The 8,831-nt window shown below is 48.2% G+C and overlaps 1 non-coding gene across 1 annotated transcript; it reads left to right on the top strand.

Moving 5' to 3' along the window:
- Positions 1-7,919: 7,919 nt before the first annotated feature.
- LOC125440451 lies at positions 7,920-8,034 on the top strand. The gene has a single exon (XR_007245714.1). It is a non-coding gene; the product is annotated as a small nucleolar RNA SNORA76 (small nucleolar RNA).
- The last annotated feature ends 797 nt before the right edge of the window (positions 8,035-8,831 follow it).

Raw genomic sequence — 8,831 nt, 5'->3', positions numbered from 1 at the left:
GAAAATTGTTTGCTGCTTCACGCCTAGTAACCTACACCTTGAGACACTGAGCTGGGAAAACTAGCGATAGAAAGAAAACTCTTCCTTTGGGACAGGCAAGGAAAGGAAGGTCATCTTGGGGCAGGAGAAGAGAAGTTATTGAGACACAAGGCAGACCTTTGCATAGGTACCAGCCATGTTGGACTAAACTTTTACTAGGGGCTTCAAGAAGGGATAATAGTGAGAAATTCCATCCTGGAGATCTGTGAAGAACTCTAAACCACTGCAACTTCAAGTCGAGTTCACAGGACCTAAATTAAACGTTATTTTGGAAGTATTTAATGTGGAAAGGGAAGGGTGCGTGTTTTCACCTTTTCTATATTCCCTTGCTTAACCTGAAATCTTGAAAAAAAATGTGTATTCTTTTATTCAGTTAGGGTTTTCTGGAAACTCACCACTCCTCTCTGATATTGCTCTCTGAAGTATGGTAGCACACAGGAGCAGCAGAGAAGTTCACCATCCCTGGAGCACGATCGTTCCAACCTGTGGTAGATAAGCTCACCTCTATTTTTGTTTATAACTCTACCTGATAGGAAGTACTATTAGAATCATTAGTGGCAGTTGGGGGGTGTCCCAGTTTAGTTTTTGTACCCCTGGGGAGCGAGGGGAAGAGTTGGCTTCCTCAAGCATCCAAATTGCTGCCCCAAATGGAAGAGAGAGTTCTTCCATGTGTCCTGAGAAGTTTAAATAATCTATGCCTTTCCCTGCCTCCCTGTTTGGGATGACCTTACCATCTTTTCCTCTCAGGATTTTTTGGCACCCTCCAGGGCTCAACCCCAAGAAAGAGCTGGGCTTGCAAATCTGTTCCTTCACACTCTGGATATGGAATGCCCTCTTTATTTTGGCGAGATTGCCCTGTGGGCTTTGGGTAATAAAGAAATCAGGGTGATAAGGTAAAGAAGATGAGGCGGTTGTGTCTTTTTGTTCCTTTTGGCCCTGATTCCAGACCTTCCCCCAGTCAAGGCGATGAATCCAAATCTCTTCCGAGAGCTTTGATGTATGGCCCGTTCATGTCCTTGAATGTAGTGTAGCCGTGGGATGAGAGACAGGAATGACTCCTTTGTTGTGCGGTGAAACTTGGTTGCCGAATCAAAAGCACTTGATTAAAAGATGGTTCCTCTGCGACAGGATTTTTGGATGGTGTCTTCTTAGTTTAGCTACTTTATCTAATCTGGAGGAACCGGGTTTGATTCCCAGCTGTGCCGCCTGAGCTGTGGAGGCTTATCTGGGGAATTCAGATTAGCCTGTGCACTCCCACACACGCCAGCTGGGTGACCTTGGGCTAGTCACAGCTTCTCGGAGCTCTCTCAGCCCCACCAACCTCACAGGGTGTTTGTTGTGAGGGGGGAAGGGCAAGGAGATTGTCATCCCCTTTGAGTCTCCTGCAGGAGAGAAAGGGGGGATATATATCCAAACTCTTCTTCTTCTTTTGAGTTGGTTTTCTCTTTATGAAGCTGCTTTGCTTGCAGAATACGTGTATAATTAAGAGATGACGGAATTATTATCATCATTATTAAAAAGACGAGGCCTTAAGTCAACTTGCCTGTTGTTGACTGAATGTCTTGCAGAATGTCTGCATAATTAAGAGGTGATAGAATTATTATTAATAATAAAAATGAGAAGCTTTACAGCCAACTTGCGTGTATTGACATACCTTCAGCGGAAAGCAAAACAGTCGATGTTGTGAATGGGAATGGAGGTAGAAATCCTCTCCTCCAAAGAAAGAAAATATAAAAAATGGCGCCAGAACACGGGCCCCTTCCGCACGGGCCAAAAAACTCAGGACAGGGATGGTAAAAAACTCATTGGGGGGGGGGGGAGGATGTGCCTTTGCACGGATCCCACCCCTAAAGCGAGGCTGTTCCGTGTTAAGTCCCCTGAACTGGGTTTTTTGAGAATTACACGCTCTGTGATTTTTGTTTAAACCTCGGTTGCAGCCCCTCATGAGTGAACGGCTGGCCAGGAGGTGCTTTAAATTGCCTGCACTTGAAATCGCATTTTTGAAAAAGTCCCCACCTTGCAGCTGTGTAGCCATGCAGGGTCACAGGAACGTCTCGTGCAGTGGTGGGATCCAAAAATTTTAGTAACAGGTTCCCGTGGTGGTGGGATTCAAACTGTGGCATAGCGCCAAACTGTGGCATAGCGGGGCACAACGGGGGCGTGGCCAGGTATTCCAGGAGTGGGGCATTCCTGGGTGGGGCTGTGGCAAGGACGCAGCCGCTGCGCCGGTCCTTGGGTGGGAAATGAATGCACGCAGGTGCAGGCTGCCATGCACGCCGGTGCACCTTCAGCTAGACTGCTTCAAGTTCTGCGCGTTACTGCTGAGAGGAGGGGCGTAACTAAGGCAAAATCATGTGGCAAAATCACCAATTAGTAACGCCCTCTTGGCACACACAAATAATTAGTAACCTACTCTCGGGAACCTGTGAGAACCTGCTGGATACCACCTCTGGTCTCGTGCCATTGCAAGACATCAGCATGGCTGTGGGGGTCCATGCCTGCCCGCCCATGTAGCTATGCAGCAGAGGGAGGTAAGTTAAATAAAAAAAGACACGCCTCCGTGGAATGGTGCGACAACAACTTGTGTTGTTTCCGTGGGCTCCGGTCGCTGCCTGCACAGAGGCATGTGATTGTGAAAACAGGAGGACAGGTTACTTTATCCCCATTGCAACTTGCTCTACCTGTGGTGTGTGGCAGGGTCCATGGATGTGATACATATACTTCATAAAAAGTAACTTTGCAAAGATGGTGGCTGAGGATTATTTAAAATGACTCCTCCTGGCCAGCCGTTCAGCAGTGGCGTAGGAGGTTAAGAGCTCGTGTATCTAATCTGGAGGAACCGGGTTTGATTCCCAGCTCTGCCGCCTGAGCTGTGGAGGCTTATCTGGGGAATTCAGATTAGCCTGTACATTCCCACACAGGCCAGCTGGGTGACCTTGGGCTAGTCACAGCTTCTTGGAGCTCTCTCAGCCCCACCCACCTCACAGGGTGTTTGTTGTGAGGGGGGAAGGGCAAGGAGATTGTAAACCCCTTTGAGTCTCCTGCAGGAGAGAAAGGGGGAATATAAATCCAAACTCCTCCTCCTCTTCTTCTTCTTCTTCTTCTTCTTCTTCTTCTTCTTCTTCTTCTTCTTCTTCTTCTTCTTCTTCTTCTTCTTCCTTTCCACTGTTAGAGTCTAAGCTGGATACCTAGAAATGCATACAAAATGAAATTAGCAGCCAGCATCTTATAGACTGATTTCCTGACAGCCATATAACCTGGAAAAGATACCTCTATGTTTCAAAACAAGAAGTGATATCTCAGAAATCTCTATTCACCATTGCCCATGGCCCCACCCTGACTACACTGGATTTACTATTCTGAGGGGTAGCATAGGGTAACTCGTTTATTATTAGGTACCTCAGAGATCTGCAATGCCTCTGGGATTTTCATTGATAGGAAACTTTCCTAAGCAGAGTTACTAAGTTCATCAAAGTCACTGGGCATAATAGAATTGGGGCATTCTTGGAGATTTTTTGGTGAAGGGTTGAGTTTGGATACGGGGGGGGGGGGACCTCAGGGAGGATAATGCAGTAAAGTCCACCCTGCAAATCTGCCATTCTCCTGGAGGTGACTGAGAGCATCGTGGATGGGTGATTTCACAACCCTTTCTCAGGGAGGCAGGAACTAAAACTTGCTACTTCCTGTTGAAGGCTTGGACATCCATCTTGTGCCCCACTATTGTTCCTGCCTCAGCAGGGAGAGCAGTGATTCTACTGAGCTCCATAGCCAATATTGGTTTTCTCTTCTTTTTAGTGTTTTTTGTCTGTTTTGGTCTATTTTTGTCAGTGGATGTTCTCGTAGTTAGTTTTTGTCAGTAGGGCTTGTTAGGCTGTTAGAAGGGGAAAGGAAAACGGGCGTTTTGTTTTGCCCGCCAAAAATCCGAGATCAGTAAATGGCGTCTCGGTCCTTTCCCCCTCCACGAGAGACCTTTAGCAGGTCTTTAGCAGAGGGGAGTTCCTGTGTAATTCTGAGAGCTCTCCAGACCCTGCCTGAAACTTTCCAATCCTACCTCACCTGGAGATCATTTGCAATTCCAGCCTGACTCCAGGTTTACCCGGAGACTGGAAAGTCTAGGGATGATGCCACTCTGCCTCTGGAAATTCTCAGCATCTCAGGAATGTGAGATGAAATGTGAAAGTGTATCTTCTCGTTGGTGGGCAGTTCTTCTTCTGACAAAGGCATGAAATAAGGAATACTCCATCTTAGAAGTCAGAGGCTGGTGTGGTCCATTTAATTACTAATCCCACATAAATTGAGCAGATAGATCACTCTGGCATACCTTGAGAGAGAATTTCAAGGCAGCGCCCAGGCCTCCTGATAAGAGAGCACTGTGACAACTGGATAGATGGTAATGGCTTCTTGAAAATCTTGAAACATAAACATATGCTTCACACACCATTTTCTCTGGGTTATTTTTTTTACTTCACTTTGGTTTAATTGAAGGATTAGTTGCCTAGGATTTAAGCAGCTTGGTGGGGGAGAGGGAGAGAAGGCCAACCCCCCCCCCCCATCTGCACTCATTCACCTCAGAGTTGCTGAATACACAAACCTGTAGTAATTAAGACAAATCAAGGCCTTTGTGTAGGAGTATCTACACTTGTCCATGTATTAAACAGAACCACAGTGTAATTTGTGTTAGGGATGATAGGAGGTGGCCATAAATCATACAGTTTTTCTTTCTTTTTAAAAATTCATGGCTCTCTGGTTTTCTTAAAAAAAACACACACCAGAAACCGTGCTAAGGAATAAGCAGAATAAAATACAATCATAATAAAGGAGGTCAAAAATGTTGTGTTAAAATAATCTTTCCGTTTTAATTTAGTAGGTTGAAAGTAAGTAAGGGGCGAATGCGGGAAGCCTGTGGAGTACATTTTAATGTTTTTCCTCTGGGCAAAACAAAACTCAAAAAACAAATTTACTCTCCAGTGGCAATGCGGGGAACGTAGCTTTGTGAGTCACGGACGGGAAATGTTCACTTGACGAAACGCATGCAAGAAATGTTTGGTTGATGAAAGTAATAAAACAATCTGAGGGTGAACTTTGTATCAGAAAAAAAAGATTGGGACATTTGAATGGGTTTCTCAGAGTTTGTGGGCAGTCAGAGACTATTCCTCCAAGGCAAACATGGCCGGACAGGTTGGGTCTTTGTAGATTCATATGCAGATTTAATTAAAGTTCTTATGACTAGGTCCTCATTATATAGCTGGTGGAAGTGGTAGAATCGTGAGGTGGCAGAACGGAATATACCTTGGGTTGCCAATTGTCCCTCACCCCCCAGCCCATATTTCCTGTCACTGGTCAGAGTGGTGGTGGGTGAAGGTATTTTTTAAAATGGCCTATGGTATGACATCACTTCTGGGGGAAACCCAGAAGTGATGTCACAACTTTCTGGGAATCATTGACAATTCCAACAATTCCTCGAGAAGTATGGTGTGACTTCCAGGGTTTTCCTCCATGCCTAAGGTGACCAGATGGTCACCTTTGCGAACCGGGATGTGTGCGCGCGCGCATGGGCAGGCGGCCGCAGGAGCGCACTGCCTTCTGGGGCTCTCCCGTTTCCCGCCCTGAAACGGGAGCACTCCAGAAGGCCGTGCGCTCCTGCGGCCGTGCGGGAGGCTGCCGCACTGCCTTGCGCCCCAGAAGGCAGTGCGGCAGCCTTCCAAAACCCGGGACACTTGAAAAAACCCGCAGGACACGGGACAAGTTGTTTCAAGGCGGGTCTGTCCCACCAAAAGTGGGACGTCTGGTCAGCCTATCCATGCCCCCACATCCAAGCCTCCTGCTGGTTGCTAGTCTGAGAGTGCCAACTGTGGGTTGAGAAATACTTCGAGATTTTGGGGATATGGCCAGGGGAAGTTAGGGTTTGGGGAGGGGAGGAGCAACAGAGTTCACCTTCCACAGAAGCTATTTTCTTAAAGGGAACTGATCTCTGTCATCTGGGGATCAGTTGTCATACCAGGTGATCTCCAGGCAGCACCAAGAGGTTGAGAACCCTAACGGCAAGTAGGGTTGTGCATTTGGATATCGCTGAACTGAAAATAACACCCACCCAAGCTTTTTCAGCCATTTTCATGGTTATATTCTGCCAAAAATGAAAACCAGCTATCCAGATGAAACTGAATAGCTGCTACCAAAAAAAGCGTTTGGGTTTTTTCGGCTTTTGGCAGCAATGGAGTCAGCGGAGGTGAGTGCGGATATCTGCTCAGTTGATGCCTATACTCAGTTCTCCTCGGGGCAGCTCAGCCAGTTCCTGTACCCAGCTCTCCCTCACTGCCTTAGAAAACCTAGCAGGCATCCAAGGGGGTGGGACAGCCAACAGAGCTGAATTCAGGGGTTAGGTCACCTGATCCCTGCATTCAGCTCTGCAGCTCAGAATTTTTCATAATTTTCGGCTTTAAACCCTCCTCAACATTTGAAGGAGCTAAAAAACTGACATAGCGGGTTCAGTGGTGGGATCCAAAAATGTCAGTAACAGGTTCCCATGGTGGTGGGATTCAAACTGTGGCGTAGCGCCAATGGGGCTGGGTGGGGGTGTGGCCAGGCATTCCAGGGCGGGGCATTCCTGAGCGGGGTTGTGGCAAGGACGCAGCCACCGCGCTGGTCTTTGGGCGGGAAACGAATGTACACAGGCGCAGGCTGCCACGCACGCCGGTGCACCTCCTGCTAGACTGCTTCAAGTTCTGCGCGCTACTGTTGAGAGGAGGGGCGTAACTAAGGCAAAAATCACGTGGCAAAATCCCCCATTAGTAACCCCCTCTCGGCACACACAAATAATTAGTAACCTACTCTCGGGAACCTGTGAGAACCTGCTGGATCCCACTTCTGGGCGGGTTGTTTATTCATTTTTTGGTTTTGGGAAAATTTCCGGAGCTTTTAAAGCCGAACCTAAAAAATACCGAAAAAAATTGTGCACACCCTTCTGGGCAACTCTAAGTCCCTACCACTTTATAAGCAGGTGGAGGGTCCTCTTTTCAAATGTTGTTCTGCCTTAAAAAGCCACCTACAAGTAAGTTATAAACATATCATGAGGAGGGGATTTCTTTAGGATTGCCAACTCTGGGCTAGGAAGTATCTGGAGACTTTGGAGGTGGAATCTGGGGAGGGGGGAATTTAGGAAGGGACCTCAGCAGGATATGATGTCATGCAGTCCATTTCTCCGGTAGGAGGAAATCGGTGGGAGGAGGAGGTTGCCTCCTCCCTCACCTCCAATGATTGGCATGCTTGGGATCACACCCCTCCTATCACCTTTCCCACATGACGGACTAGGTGTGAAGAGGCATGTTTATTTTTTGTGTGGTGAGAAAAACAGCCGGGGTGTATGCACAAGCCGGGGTGTATGCACAGTTCGCAGTGAATGGACAGACAGGCAACAGATTAAACTATTCCACAGCCACCTCCCCTCGTGATTTTAGCTTCCCATGGCAGCCTTTGTGTGGTGCAAAAGGGCAGGGTGAAGGACCACAGACTGGTCTGTCATGTGATGTAGCTGTCTAAAGCCCCTTCCACACATGCAGAAAAATGCACTTTCAGTCTACTTTGCAGCTGGATTTTACTGTGTGCAATAGCAACATCCGCTTGCAAACAATTGTGAAAGTGGATTGAAAGTGCATTATTCTGCATGTTCGGAAGGGGCCTAAGCTAGACGCGAGGCCGTGAAGTTCCTGCTTTTGTAGGCTGACCAGCTGTCTGGCTTTTGGCGGGACAGTCCCGCCTTCGCACAATTTGTCCCGCGGGTTCCTTCCATTGTCCCGATTTTGGGAGGCTGCTGCACTGCCTTCTGGGGCGCAAGGCAGTGCGACAGCCTCCCGTGCGCAGCCGTAGGAGCACGGCCTTCTGGGGCGCTGCCGTTTCCTGCCCTGTCACAGGGTGGGAAACGGCAGCGCCCCAGAAGGCCGTGCGCTCCTGTGGCCGCGCGCGCATTTGCACGCGGCCTCAGAAGCACTGCCTTCTGGGGCGCTGCCGTTTCGGTGGGAAATGGCAGCGCCCCAGAAGGCAGTGTGCTCCTGCGGCTGCGCGCGCGTGTGCGCACGCAGCCGCCTACCCCCGTCCCGGGTTCACAAGGTGACCATCTGGTCACTTTATGCTTTTGGCCGACAGGCCTTGCCAACGGAAGCTTTTCAAGTGCCCGTGGTCCCCGTCTGCTGAGGAGTGTACCTTGGATACATTTGTCCCTCTTTCCCACATTCTGTTGCCATGCTTGGCAAAAGGGTCCATTGGAAGTTGGAGAGCAACAGGCGAGGATGTGAACCACATACTCAAAAATAGACGGGGACCTGGGAGTCGGGTTTATCCTGAATGCCAAGAGCTAATCCTGCTCATGGCCGTTAATAATAAAAATACCTGCCTCTCCCAGCAGTGTAGTTTGACACTGCTGCAAATAGAATTGTGAAGGATGATGGTGTCGAGTATTTGTGGAACCAGGGACAGATGAGAGATGCTATTTGTAAGCATGCCGAAGCGGGACCAGATTTAGAAGCATCTAGGGTACCCTTCCCTCTTCACCGTACAACTCGCTCTGGTTGTGGTATGATTTCTGACCTCTTCATATTCCAAGATACAGGAAGAATAAGCGCTGCCTCTGGAGCATTTACTAAACAGATACTACTGCTAACAAAGGTACACTTCTGTAACAGTGGGGTTGCCAATCTCCAGATGGTACCTGGACATCTGCTATTGTAACCTCTGCTTGTGGGTTCTGTAGGGTAGAACTGGGAAGGAGTTTGCAACAACTAAATTAAAAAAATATGATT

The sequence above is a fragment of the Sphaerodactylus townsendi genome, linkage group LG10 (genome assembly GCF_021028975.2).
Source record: "Sphaerodactylus townsendi isolate TG3544 linkage group LG10, MPM_Stown_v2.3, whole genome shotgun sequence".
Lineage (NCBI taxonomy): Eukaryota > Metazoa > Chordata > Lepidosauria > Squamata > Sphaerodactylidae > Sphaerodactylus > Sphaerodactylus townsendi.
This window is presented reverse-complemented; position numbering and strand designations above follow the sequence as displayed.